The sequence below is a fragment of the Leptodactylus fuscus genome, chromosome 4, assembly GCF_031893055.1.
Source record: "Leptodactylus fuscus isolate aLepFus1 chromosome 4, aLepFus1.hap2, whole genome shotgun sequence".
NCBI classification, from domain to species: domain Eukaryota; kingdom Metazoa; phylum Chordata; class Amphibia; order Anura; family Leptodactylidae; genus Leptodactylus; species Leptodactylus fuscus.
Genome location: NC_134268.1, coordinates 151,693,236 through 151,709,190, shown reverse-complemented (window position 1 = coordinate 151,709,190; position 15,955 = coordinate 151,693,236).

Sequence of the window (15,955 nt, the reverse complement as noted above, 5' to 3'; positions counted from 1 at the left end):
TTCGTCTAAAATGGAGGTCACCTGATTTCGGCAGCCAATGACTTTTTCCGATTTTTTTCAATGCCCCCGTTGTCGTAGTTCCTGTCCCACCTCCCCTGCGCTGTTATTGGTGCAAAAAAAGCGCCAGGGAAGGTGGGAGGGGAATCGAATTTTTTTGGAGTTTGCCACGTGGTGTCCGTATGGAATCGAACATCTCGAACAGCCTGATATCCGATCGAACATGTGTTCGATAGAACACTTTTCGCTCATCTCTACTCATTACTAGAGATGAGCGAACAGTGTTCTATCGAACTCATGTTCGATCGGATATTAGGCTGTTCGGCATGTTCGATTCAAATCGAACACCGCGTGGTAAAGTGCGCCATTACTCAATTCCCCTCTCACCTTCCCTAGCGCCATTTTTGCTCCAATAACAGCGCAGGGTAGGTGGGACAGGAACTACGACACCGGTGACGTTGAAAAAAGTAGGAAAAACCCATTGGCTGCCGAAAACATGTGACCTCTAATTTAAAAGAACAGCGCTGCCCAGGTTCGCGTCATTCTGAGCTTGCAATTCACCGAGAACGGAGGCTTCAGTCCACTTAGCTAGGGATCAGATTCTGGGTAGGAAGGGACAGGCTAGGATAGGAAGGAGAAGACAACCAACAGCTCTTGTAAGAGCTAAATTCCAGGGAGAAGCTTATCAGTGTAATGTGGCACTGACGGGCTCAATCGCCGCAACCCAGCTTTCCCCGGATCCTGAATGGAATACACTGACAGTGTATTCCTGTATACCCTATATATACACCCCCGATCCCCGTTCCAACGGTGTGCCCCCCCACCTTCACCCCAGAAAAACCCTGCAAGTCCCCTAGCAATAGTTCTGCCACTGACATATAGTGCCAGTTTCTGACTGGAAATTCAAAGAATATATTGGGGTTACAAATACCCTCATTTCTTGCTACTGCCATATAGTGCCAGTTTCTGACTGGGAATTCCAAGAATATATTGGGGTTACAAATACCCTCATTTCTTGCTACTGCCATATAGTGCCATTGTCTGACTGGGAATTCCAAGAATATATTGGGGTTACAAATACCCTCATTTCTTGCTCCTGCCATATAGTGCCATTGTCTGACTGGGAATTCCAATAATATATTGGGGTTACAAATACCTTCAAGTCCTGCCACTGACATATAGTGCCATTGTCTGACTGGGAATTCCAAGAATATATTGGGGTTACAAATACCTTCAAGTCCTGCCACTGCCATATAGTGCCATTGTCTGACTGGGAATTCCAACATTATATTGGGGTTACAAATACCTTCAAGTTCTGCCACTGACATATAGTGCCAGTTTCTGACTGGGAATTCAAAGAATATATTGGGGTTACAAATACCCTCATTTCTTGCTACTGCCATATAGTGCCATTGTCTGACTGGGAATTCCAAGAATATATTGGGGTTACAAATACCTTCAAGTCCTGCCACTGCCATATAGTGCCATTGTCTGACTGGGAATTCCAAGAATATATTGGGGTTACAAATACCCTCATTTCTTGCTACTGCCATATAGTGCCATTGTCTGACTGGGAATTCCAAGAATATATTGGGGTTACAAATACCTTCAAGTCCTGCCACTGCCATATAGTGCCATTGTCTGACTGGGAATTCCAAGAATATATTGGGGTTACAAATACCTTCAAGTCCTGCCACTGACATATAGTGCCAGTTTCTGACTGGGAATTCCAAGAATATATTGGGGTTACAAATACCTTCAAGTCCTGCCACTGCCATATAGTGCCATTGTCTGACTAGGAATTCCAAGAATATATTGGGGTTACAAATACCCTCATTTCTTGATACTGCCATACAGTGCCATTGTCTGACTGGGAATTCCAATAATATATTGGGGTTACAAATACCTTCAAGTCCTGCCACTGCCATATAGTGCCATTGTCTGACTGGGAATTCCAAGAATATATTGGGGTTACAAATACCTTCAAGTCCTGCCACTGCCATATAGTGCCATTGTCTGACTGGGAATTCCAAGAATATATTGGGGTTACAAATACCTTCAAGTCCTGCCACTGCCATATAGTGCCATTGTCTGACTGGGAATTCCAAGAATATATTGGGGTTACAAATACCCTCATTTCTTGCTACTGCCATATAGTGCCATTGTCTGACTGGGAATTCCAATAATATATTGGGGTTACAAATACCTTCAAGTCCTGCCACTGCCATATAGTGCCATTGTCTGACTGGGAATTCCAAGAATATATTGGGGTTACAAATACCTTCAAGTCCTGCCACTGCCATATAGTGCCATTGTCTGACTGGGAATTCCAAGAATATATTGGGGTTACAAATACCTTCAAGTCCTGCCACTGACATATAGTATATTATCCCTACGTAAGCTTGTTATAGAGGGTATTAGATTGGGTATTTTTTGTGAAAAAGATGAAAAATTTTTGATCCCTACACATCCGGTGACTCCAATAATGCACGGTTTGCCCAAGGTGCACAAAGATGTGTTCCCCCCTCCACTCAGGCCCATTGTTTCTGGGATAGGGTCCCTGAATGAAAATCTTTGCGATTGGATTGACCAAATATTACAACCGTTGGTCACCCGTATACCGGGATATGTCAGGGACTCGAAAGAAATTCTTAGGATTTTCAGTGGGTTTGAGTGGAGGGGGGATTATGCATGGGTCACTTGTGATGTTTCCTCTTTATACCCCTCAATACCACATGACATAGCACTCTTAGCGTTAATGGACCATTTGAAAAGATTTTCGGATTTTACTAATGAAAGGTGTGACTTTATAGTTGAGACTGTGAATTATCTACTGCAACATAATTATTTTATGTTCAACAACAGGTACTATCTCCAAGTCTGCGGAGTGCCAATGGGGGCGAGGTTCTCGCCCTCACTGGCTAATCTTGTCATGGCATGGTGGGAAAGCAAATGTATCTTCCATGCCAGCAATCCCTTTCGGGACAATATTAGCTGGTATGGAAGATACATTGATGATTTATTGCTTGTTTGGAAGGGGGAGGATAGAGAAATTATTGATTTCGTGGATTATATAAATGTGAACCAATTTAACCTCAAATTCACATATAGATTTGACAGAATCACTATTGATTTTCTAGATGTTACCCTTTCGGGAAATGCTGAAGAGGGTGTAGTTCACACTAGCCTTTTTCGCAAAAGTCAATCAGGTAACACATTGTTGCATGCAGATAGTTCTCACCCAGCCCATACTATTCGAGCATTACCAGTGGGGGAGATGATGAGACTCAAAAGAGCTTGCAGCAGGGATGATATATACAAGTCACAGTCTGAGCAGATTTTTAAACGTTTGAAGGAAAGAGGATATTCCAGCTGGTCATTAAACAGAGCGAGGAAAATAGTAGAGGGGACTGATAGGGCAATGCTGCTATCCTCTAATAAGAACAAAAACAAACCGAAAACTACCACACAAAAAGGTTTTAACCTTTATTTCTCTACTAGATTCAGCACAGACTACAAGGAAGTAATGAATATAATACGCAGAAATATGGGTATATTATATCAGGATGAGACGTTGTGTACCATACTTACTGATGGAGTGAAATTTGTCTCCAGAAGAGGGAAAACATTGGCAAATTATTTATCCCCTAGTCTTTTTTTGGAGGAAAATAGAATCAAATCAGAGACCTGGTTACATATTAAGGGTTTCTACAAATGTGGTCACAGCAGATGCCAAACATGTAAATATGTAGAGAAAACATCTGTATTTCAAAATTCTACTTATACTTCAACCTATAACATCAATGGATTCATGAATTGTACCACGGATCACGTGGTCTATATGGTTACGTGTAAAACATGCAATTTACAATACATAGGAAGTACCATCAGGTCTCTCAAACTTAGAGTTTCGGAACATGTACAGAGTATTGTTAACAAAAATTCTTTGAAAATTACAGGAGTAACTAGACACTTCCGGGAAAAACATGGAGGGGATATATCATCCCTAAGTTTCAAGGCTATCGAACGGATTGCCAAACCAGTTAGGGGAGGTAACTGGGAGCATATGGTCAGAATTAGAGAAGCATTTTGGGTGCTCAAATTGGACACAAGAGTGCCGAAAGGAATGAATTATAAAAATGATCTTTCTTACATATATAAATACTGAGAACCACATAACCATAGTTGACATTTTTGTAGTCAATTACATTTATTTAGGCTTATGTTTATGATTCATATAGGTCACGAGTATATATTATCAGGTTACAGCACGACACATCAATAACGTTATATAATAGTGGTTGGGATACTGAAGGATATAGATATACACAGCGGCATTCATGGGATTGTCAACAACTGTTATATTCATAGTCATTTGTATTCCAGAGAGTAATATAAGTTAGGGTGGTTTTGCAGTGTTTATACTTGCTAAATTACAATAGTTTTCACAATACATTTATTTCAGGAACAATGTATCAGTGTAGTAACGGAGTTCACAACGTCTTACCCCATACATTGGCGTAGCGGCATATACTTACCTTGATTGGTCTATCCACCCATGTGACTGGGAGGATTGAACACGCATGCGCATAGGTTAGAAGTCGGACATCTTCATTATGGGCAGAACGGGAGCCCATGTTACGCGGTAGATGGTTCATCTCGTTTCTATCTCTTTTTACAAGTTAATTTGTAAGTTTTTAATTATTTTTTATCCCTGTTTGTTTTGTATTATGTAACAAGTGACAGTGTTTGTATTAATCCATTGTATAGGTGTATTAGTTTACTTTGTTTATTTTGTGTGTTTGTTATGTTTTTCATTGTGACCTTTGGTTATTACGTAGAGTCTCTGACCTTAGCACCTCAGGTGCAGTAATGACATTTAGAGCTATATAAGATGGTCAGTCTTTCTATGGCGTCAGACTATGAGAAAGGGGCGAATATAGGTGCCCCGAAACGCGTCAGTCGGACGTTTTGCTCATTCAACTCTGCCATTATGGATATTTGTTGAGATATACAATTTTCTTTGAACATTCCATGTTCATGAATAACTTTCACAATAAAGGTTAAGTTTTAATCGAGAGGAATTCGGATGCTGGAGTATTCTATTCGGAGGTTTTGCATTTGTGCCTCGGGCTGGGAGGCTGAATCTCCGTGCACCTTCCTTCTTTATCAGGATTTCCCACGGATATTGCATGTCATGGCACCCGCAGATTTTTTCATCAGAGAACACGTGAGTGAGCTGACACATTTGTGTTTATTTTTCTAAGACTGACATATAGTGCCAGTTTCTGACTGGGAATTCCAAGAATATATTGGGGTTACAAAAACCTTCAAGTCCTGCCACTGCCATATAGTGCCATTGTCTGACTAGGAATTCCAAGAATATATTGGGGTTACAAATACCCTCATTTCTTGCTACTGCCATATAGTGCCATTGTCTGACTGGGAATTCCAATAATATATTGGCGTTACAAATACCTTCAAGTTCTGCCACTGACATATAGTGCCAGTTTCTGACTGGGAATTCCAAGAATATATTGGGGTTACAAAAACCTTCAAGTCCTGCCACTGCCATATAGTGCCATTGTCTGACTAGGAATTCCAAGAATATATTGGGGTTACAAATACCCTCATTTCTTGCTACTGCCATATAGTGCCATTGTCTGACTGGGAATTCCAATAATATATTGGGGTTACAAATACCTTCAAGTTCTGCCACTGACATATAGTGCCAGTTTCTGACTGGGAATTCAAAGAATATATTGCGGTTACAAATATCCTCATTTCTTGCTACTGCCATATAGTGCCAGTTTCTGACTGGGAATTCCAAGAATACATTGGGGTTACAAATACCCTCATTTCTTGCTACTGCCATATAGTGCCATTGTCTGACTGGGAATTCCAATAATATATTGGGGTTACAAATACCCTCATTTCTTGCTACTGCCATATAGTGCCATTGTCTGAATGGGAATTCCAATAATATATTGGGGTTACAAATACCTTCAAGTCCTGCCACTGCCATATAGTGCCATTGTCTGACTGGGAATTCCAAGAATATATTGGGGTTACAAATACCTTCAAGTCCTGCCTCTGCCATATAGTGCCATTGTCTGACTAGGAATTCCAAGAATATATTGGGGTTACAAATACCCTCATTTCTTGCTACTGCCATATAGTGCCATTGTCTGACTGGGAATTCCAAGAATATATTGGGGTTACAAATACCTTCAAGTCCTGCCACTGACATATAGTGCCAGTTTCCGACTGGGAATTCCAAGAATATATTGGGGTTACAAATACCTTCAAGTCCTGCCACTGCCATAGAGTGCCATTGTCTGACTGGGAATTCCAAGAATATATTGGGGTTACAAATACCTTCAAGTCCTGCCACTGACATATAGTGCCAGTTTCTGACTGGGAATTCCAAGAATATATTGGGGTTACAAATACCTTCAAGTCCTGCCTCTGCCATATAGTGCCATTGTCTGACTGGGAATTCCAAGAATATATTGGGGTTACAAATACCTTCAAGTCCTGCCACTGACATATAGTGCCAGTTTCTGACTGGGAATTCCAATAATATATTGGGGTTACAAATACCTTCAAGTCCTGCCACTGCCATATAGTGCCATTGTCTGACTGGGAATTCCAAGAATATATTGGGGTTACAAATACCTTCAAGTCCTGCCACTGCCATATAGTGCCATTGTCTGACTGGGAATTCCAAGAATATATTGGGGTTACAAATACCTTCAAGTCCTGCCGCTGCCATATAGTGCCAATGTCTGACTGGGAATTCCAAGAATATATTGGGGTTACAAATACCCTCATTTCTTGCTACTGCCATATAGTGCCATTATCTGACTGGGAATTCCAATAATATATTGGGGTTACAAATACCTTCAAGTCCTGCCACTGACATATAGTGCCATTATCTGACTGGGAATTCCAAGAATATATTGGGGTTACAAATACCTTCAAGTCCTGCCACTGCCATATAGTGCCATTGTCTGACTGGGAATTCCAAGAATATATTGGGGTTACAAATACCTTCAAGTCCTGCCACTGACATATAGTATATTATCCCTACGTAAGCTTGTTATAGAGGGTATTAGATTGGGTATTTTTTGTGAAAAAGATGAAAAATTTTTGATCCCTACACATCCGGTGACTCCAATAATGCACGGTTTGCCCAAGGTGCACAAAGATGTGTTCCCCCCTCCACTCAGGCCCATTGTTTCTGGGATAGGGTCCCTGAATGAAAATCTTTGCGATTGGATTGACCAAATATTACAACCGTTGGTCACCCGTATACCGGGATATGTCAGGGACTCGAAAGAAATTCTTAGGATTTTCAGTGGGTTTGAGTGGAGGGGGGATTATGCATGGGTCACTTGTGATGTTTCCTCTTTATACCCCTCAATACCACATGACATAGCACTCTTAGCGTTAATGGACCATTTGAAAAGATTTTCGGATTTTACTAATGAAAGGTGTGAATTTATAGTTGAGACTGTGAATTATCTACTGCAACATAATTATTTTATGTTCAACAACAGGTACTATCTCCAAGTCTGCGGAGTGCCAATGGGGGCGAGGTTCTCGCCCTCACTGGCTAATCTTGTCATGGCATGGTGGGAAAGCAAATGTATCTTCCATGCCAGCAATCCCTTTCGGGACAATATTAGCTGGTATGGAAGATACATTGATGATTTATTGCTTGTTTGGAAGGGGGAGGATAGAGAAATTATTGATTTCGTGGATTATATAAATGTGAACCAATTTAACCTCAAATTCACATATAGATTTGACAGAATCACTATTGATTTTCTAGATGTTACCCTTTCGGGAAATGCTGAAGAGGGTGTAGTTCACACTAGCCTTTTTCGCAAAAGTCAATCAGGTAACACATTGTTGCATGCAGATAGTTCTCACCCAGCCCATACTATTCGAGCATTACCAGTGGGGGAGATGATGAGACTCAAAAGAGCTTGCAGCAGGGATGATATATACAAGTCACAGTCTGAGCAGATTTTTAAACGTTTGAAGGAAAGAGGATATTCCAGCTGGTCATTAAACAGAGCGAGGAAAATAGTAGAGGGGACTGATAGGGCAATGCTGCTATCCTCTAATAAGAACAAAAACAAACCGAAAACTACCACACAAAAAGGTTTTAACCTTTATTTCTCTACTAGATTCAGCACAGACTACAAGGAAGTAATGAATATAATACGCAGAAATATGGGTATATTATATCAGGATGAGACGTTGTGTACCATACTTACTGATGGAGTGAAATTTGTCTCCAGAAGAGGGAAAACATTGGCAAATTATTTATCCCCTAGTCTTTTTTTGGAGGAAAATAGAATCAAATCAGAGACCTGGTTACATATTAAGGGTTTCTACAAATGTGGTCACAGCAGATGCCAAACATGTAAATATGTAGAGAAAACATCTGTATTTCAAAATTCTACTTATACTTCAACCTATAACATCAATGGATTCATGAATTGTACCACGGATCACGTGGTCTATATGGTTACGTGTAAAACATGCAATTTACAATACATAGGAAGTACCATCAGGTCTCTCAAACTTAGAGTTTCGGAACATGTACAGAGTATTGTTAACAAAAATTCTTTGAAAATTACAGGAGTAACTAGACACTTCCGGGAAAAACATGGAGGGGATATATCATCCCTAAGTTTCAAGGCTATCGAACGGATTGCCAAACCAGTTAGGGGAGGTAACTGGGAGCATATGGTCAGAATTAGAGAAGCATTTTGGGTGCTCAAATTGGACACAAGAGTGCCGAAAGGAATGAATTATAAAAATGATCTTTCTTACATATATAAATACTGAGAACCACATAACCATAGTTGACATTTTTGTAGTCAATTACATTTATTTAGGCTTATGTTTATGATTCATATAGGTCACGAGTATATATTATCAGGTTACAGCACGACACATCAATAACGTTATATAATAGTGGTTGGGATACTGAAGGATATAGATATACACAGCGGCATTCATGGGATTGTCAACAACTGTTATATTCATAGTCATTTGTATTCCAGAGAGTAATATAAGTTAGGGTGGTTTTGCAGTGTTTATACTTGCTAAATTACAATAGTTTTCACAATACATTTATTTCAGGAACAATGTATCAGTGTAGTAACGGAGTTCACAACGTCTTACCCCATACATTGGCATAGCGGCATATACTTACCTTGATTGGTCTATCCACCCATGTGACTGGGAGGATTGAACACGCATGCGCATAGGTTAGAAGTCGGACATCTTCATTATGGGCAGAACGGGAGCCCATGTTACGCGGTAGATGGTTCATCTCGTTTCTATCTCTTTTTACAAGTTAATTTGTAAGTTTTTAATTATTTTTTATCCCTGTTTGTTTTGTATTATGTAACAAGTGACAGTGTTTGTATTAATCCATTGTATAGGTGTATTAGTTTACTTTGTTTATTTTGTGTGTTTGTTATGTTTTTCATTGTGACCTTTGGTTATTACGTAGAGTCTCTGACCTTAGCACCTCAGGTGCAGTAATGACATTTAGAGCTATATAAGATGGTCAGTCTTTCTATGGCGTCAGACTATGAGAAAGGGGCGAATATAGGTGCCCCGAAACGCGTCAGTCGGACGTTTTGCTCATTCAACTCTGCCATTATGGATATTTGTTGAGATATACAATTTTATTTGAACATTCCATGTTCATGAATAACTTTCACAATAAAGGTTAAGTTTTAATCGAGAGGAATTCGGATGCTGGAGTATTCTATTCGGAGGTTTTGCATTTGTGCCTCGGGCTGGGAGGCTGAATCTCCGTGCACCTTCCTTCTTTATCAGGATTTCCCACGGATATTGCATGTCATGGCACCCGCAGATTTTTTCATCAGAGAACACGTGAGTGAGCTGACACATTTGTGTTTATTTTTCTAAGACTGACATATAGTGCCAGTTTCTGACTGGGAATTCCAAGAATATATTGGGGTTACAAAAACCTTCAAGTCCTGCCACTGCCATATAGTGCCATTGTCTGACTAGGAATTCCAAGAATATATTGGGGTTACAAAAACCCTCATTTCTTGCTACTGCCATATAGTGCCATTGTCTGACTGGGAATTCCAATAATATATTGGCGTTACAAATACCTTCAAGTTCTGCCACTGACATATAGTGCCAGTTTCTGACTGGGAATTCAAAGAATATATTGCGGTTACAAATACCCTCATTTCTTGCTACTGCCATATAGTGCCAGTTTCTGACTGGGAATTCCAAGAATACATTGGGGTTACAAATACCCTCATTTCTTGCTACTGCCATATAGTGCCATTGTCTGACTGGGAATTCCAATAATATATTGGGGTTACAAATACCCTCATTTCTTGCTACTGCCATATAGTGCCATTGTCTGAATGGGAATTCCAATAATATATTGGGGTTACAAATACCTTCAAGTCCTGCCACTGCCATATAGTGCCATTGTCTGACTGGGAATTCCAAGAATATATTGGGGTTACAAATACCTTCAAGTCCTGCCTCTGCCATATAGTGCCATTGTCTGACTAGGAATTCCAAGAATATATTGGGGTTACAAATACCCTCATTTCTTGCTACTGCCATATAGTGCCATTGTCTGACTGGGAATTCCAAGAATATATTGGGGTTACAAATACCTTCAAGTCCTGCCACTGACATATAGTGCCAGTTTCCGACTGGGAATTCCAAGAATATATTGGGGTTACAAATACCTTCAAGTCCTGCCACTGCCATAGAGTGCCATTGTCTGACTGGGAATTCCAAGAATATATTGGGGTTACGAATACCTTCAAGTCCTGCCACTGACATATAGTGCCAGTTTCTGACTGGGAATTCCAAGAATATATTGGGGTTACAAATACCTTCAAGTCCTGCCTCTGCCATATAGTGCCATTGTCTGACTGGGAATTCCAAGAATATATTGGGGTTACAAATACCTTCAAGTCCTGCCACTGACATATAGTGCCAGTTTCTGACTGGGAATTCCAATAATATATTGGGGTTACAAATACCTTCAAGTCCTGCCACTGCCATATAGTGCCATTGTCTGACTGGGAATTCCAAGAATATATTGGGGTTACAAATACCTTCAAGTCCTGCCACTGCCATATAGTGCCATTGTCTGACTGGGAATTCCAAGAATATATTGGGGTTACAAATACCTTCAAGTCCTGCCGCTGCCATATAGTGCCATTGTCTGACTGGGAATTCCAAGAATATATTGGGGTTACAAATACCCTCATTTCTTGCTACTGCCATATAGTGCCATTATCTGACTGGGAATTCCAATAATATATTGGGGTTACAAATACCTTCAAGTCCTGCCACTGACATATAGTGCCATTATCTGACTGGGAATTCCAAGAATATATTGGGGTTACAAATACCTTCAAGTCCTGCCACTGCCATATAGTGCCATTGTCTGACTGGGAATTCCAAGAATATATTGGGGTTACAAATACCTTCAAGTCCTGCCGCTGCCATATAGTGCCATTGTCTGACTGGGAATTCCAAGAATATATTGGGGTTACAAATACCCTCATTTCTTGCTACTGCCATATAGTGCCATTGTCTGACTGGGAATTCCAATAATATATTGGGGTTACAAATACCTTCAAGTCCTGCCACTGACATATAGTGCCATTGTCTGACTGGGAATTCCAAGAATATATTGGGGTTACAAATACCTTCAAGTCCTGCCACTGCCATATAGTGCCATTGTCTGACTGGGAATTCCAAGAATATATTGGGGTTACAAATACCTTCAAATCCTGCCACTGCCATATAGTGCCATTGTCTGACTGGGAATTCCAAGAAAATATTGGGGTTACAAATACCCTCATTTCTTGCTACTGCCATATAGTGCCATTGTCTGACTGGGAATTCCAATAATATATTAGGGTTACAAATACCTTCAAGTCCTGCCGCTGCCATATAGTGCCATTGTCTGACTGGGAATTCCAAGAATATATTGAGGTTACAAATACCCTCATTTCTTGCTACTGCCATATAGTGCCATTGTCTGACTGGGATTTCCAAGAATATATTGGGGTTACAAATACCTTCAAGTCCTGCCTCTGCCATATAGTGCCATTGTCTGACTGGGAATTCCAAGAATATATTGGGGTTACAAATACCCTCATTTCATGCTACTGCCATATAGTGCCATTGTCTGACTGGGAATTCCAATAATATATTAGGGTTACAAATACCTTCAAGTCCTGCCACTGACATATAGTGCCATTGTCTGACTGGGAATTCCAAGAATATATTGGGGTTACAAATACCCTCATTTCTTGCTACTGCCATATAGTGCCATTGTCTGACTGGGAATTCCAATAATATATTGGGGTTACAAATACCTTCAAGTCCTGCCACTGCCATATAGTGCCATTGTCTGACTGGGAATTTCAAGAATATATTGTTGTTACAAATACCCTCATTTCTTGCTACTGCCATATAGTGCCATTGTCTGACTGGGATTTCCAAGAATATATTGGGGTTACAAATACCTTCAAATTCTGCCACTGACATATAGTGCCAGTTTCTGACTGGGAATTCAAAGAATATATTGGGGTTACAAATACCCTCATTTCTTGCTACTGCCATATAGTGCAATTGTCTGACTGGGAATTCCAAGAATATATTGGGGTTACAAATACCTTCAAGTCCTGCCACTGACATATAGTGCCAGTTTCTGACTGGGAATTCAAAGAATATATTGGGTTTACAAATACCCTCATTTCTTGCTACTGCCATATAGTGCCATTGTCTGACTGGGAATTCAAAGAATATATTGGGGTTACAAATACGCTCATTTCTTGCTACTGCCTTATAGTGCCAGTTTCTGACTGGGAATTCAAAATGCGCAAGGCTCCCGGAAAGGTACGTGGACGAGGCCGTTGGCGAGGTCGGGGGAATGGTTCTGGGGAGCAAGGTAGCAGTGAAGCCACAGGGTGTCCCGTGCCTACTCCTGTGGGGCAGCAAGCATTGCGCCACTCCACAGTGCTAGGGTTGCTTGCCACATTAACTAAACTGCAGGGTACAAACCTTAGTAGGCCCGAGAACCAGGAACAGGTCTTGCAATGGCTGTCGGATAACGCTTACAGCACATTGTCCAGCAGCCAGTCAGGCTCTGCCTCCTCTCCTCCTATTACCCAACAGTCTTGTCCTCCTTCCTCCCAAAATTCCCAAGCTTCAAAGAACAATAAGCCCAACTGTCCCTGCTCCCCGCTCCTTTCATTGTCCCTCAACCTGCCCCTCCATGTCACGATTCCACGGACCTAACAGAGGAGCATCTGTGTCCAGATGCTCAAACACTAGAGTCTCCTCCATCTCCGTTCGATTTGGTGGTGGATGACCAGCAACCCACCCTCATCGACGATGATGTGACGCATTTTCCGTCAGGGCTTCCAGTTGACCTGCACATTGTGCGGGAGGAGGAGATGAGACAGGAGTTGGAAGAGGAAGTGGTGGATGATGAGGACACTGACCCGACCTGGACAGGGGGGATGTCAAGCAGGGAAAGTAGTGTGGATGTTGAGGCAGGTGCAGCACCAAAAAGGGTAGCTAGAGGCAGAGGCAGAGGTCAGCAGCTTAGGCGAAGCCAGGCCACACCCGGAATCTCCCAAGATGTTCTAGTTCGTACCCAGCCCCGAAAAACTCCCACCTCGAGGGCACGTTTCTCGAAGGTGTGGAGTTTTTTCAAGGAATGCGCCGAGGACAGATATAGTGTTGTCTGCACAATTTGCCTCTCGAAATTGATTAGGGGCTCTGAGAAGAGCAACCTGCCCACCACTTCAATGCGCCGTCATTTGGAATCCAAGCACTGGAATCAGTGGCAGGCAGCAACGGCAGGACAAAGGCCACCTGCCGTTCACGCCACTGCCTCTGCCTCTGCCACTGCCACTGCTGACTGTGCTGGCGATGCACTCCAGAGGACGAGCCAGGACACCACTTCATCTGCCTCCGCCACTTTGTTGACTTCTTCCTCATCCTCCCCTGTTCCTGTCTTATCTCCTTCTCCTGCACCATCAAAGGCACCATCAGGCGCTTCTTTACAACAACCCACCATCTCTCAGACATTGGAGCGGCGGCAGAAATACACCGCTAACCACCCACACGCGCAAGCCTTGAACGCCAACATCGCTAAACTGCTGGCCCAGGAGATGTTGGCGTTCCGGCTTGTTGAAACTCCCGCCTTCCTGGACCTGATGGCAACTGCGGCACCTCGCTATGCCGTCCCTAGCCATCACTACTTCTCCCGGTGTGCCGTCCCCGCCTTGCACCAGCACGTGTCACTCAACATCAGGCGGGCCCTTAGTTCCGCGCTTTGCACAAAGGTCCACTTGACCACCGACGCGTGGACAAGTGCATGCGGACAGGGACGCTACATTTCACTGACGGCACACTGGGTGAATGTAGTTGAGGCTGGGACTGCTTCCCAAACTGGCCCGGTGTACCTCGTCTCCCCGCCTCACATTCCTGGCAGGGACACGAGAAGAACACCCCCCTCCTCCTCCACCGCCTCCTCCTCCCCCACCGGCTCCTCCTCCGCCACCGCCTCCTTCTCCGCCACCGCCTCCTCCTCCGCTGTTAGGTTGACCCCAGCTACGAGTTGGAAACGTTGCAGCACTGGCGTTGGTAGACGGCAGCAGGCCGTGCTGAAGCTGATCAGCTTGGGGGACAGACAGCACACTGCCTCCGAGGTGAGGGATGCCCTCCTCGATGAGACGGCAATATGGTTTGAGCCGCTGCACCTGGGCCCAGGCATGGTCGTTTGTGATAACGGCCGGAACCTGGTAGCAGCTCTGGAGCTTGCCGGACTCCAACATGTTCCATGCCTGGCCCACGTCTTCAACCTAGTGGTGCAACGTTTCCTAAAGAGCTACCCCAATGTTCCAGAGCTACTGGTGAAAGTGCGGCGCATGTGCGCCCACTTTCGCAAGTCGACAGTAGCCGCTGCTAGCTTAAAATCTCTCCAGCAACGCCTGATTGTGCCACAACACCGGCTTTTGTGCGACGTCCCCACACGCTGGAACTCAACGTTTCAGATGTTGAATAGAGTGGTTGAGCAGCAGAGACCTTTGATGGAATACCAGCTACAAAACCCTAGGGTGCCACAAAGTCAGCTGCCTCAGTTTCTCATCCATGAGTGGCCATGGATGAGAGACCTTTGTGACATCCTATGGGTGTTTGAGGAGTCCACAAGGAGGGTGAGCTCTGAGGATGCGATGGTGAGCCTTACAATCCCGCTCTTGTGTGTTCTGAGAGAATCCCTGATTGACATCAGGGATAACTCAGATCACACAGAGGAGTCAGGGATAGCATCCGATCCGTCACAGCTGGAGAGTAGGTCCACACATCTGTCCGCTTCATCACGTTTAATGGAGGAGGAGGAGGAGGAGGAGGAAGAAGAGTTGTCCGATGATGTGATGGTGATACAGGAGGCTTCCGGGCAACTTTGAATCGTCCCATTGTTGCAGCGCGGATGGGTAGACATGGACGATGAGGAGGAAATGGCGATTGAACTTTCCGGGGGGCCAGAGGAGTCATGCCAACTAACACTGTGGCAGACATGGCTGAGTTCATGTTGGGGTGCTTTACAACCGACAAGCGTATTGTCAAAATCATGGAGGACAACCAGTACTGGATCTTTGCTATCCTTGACCCCCGGTATAAAAACAACATCTCCTCTTTTATTCCGGTAGAGGGGAGGGCCAATCGCATCAATGCTTGCCACAAGCAATTGGTGCAGAATAAGATGGAGATGTTTCCAGCATGTGACGTTGGCAGCAGGGAGGGCAGTTCCTCCAGTAGGCGACCAAGCTCTCACCGGTCCACACAAACGAGGGGCACACTGTCTAAGGTCTGGGACACCTTGATGGCACCCCCT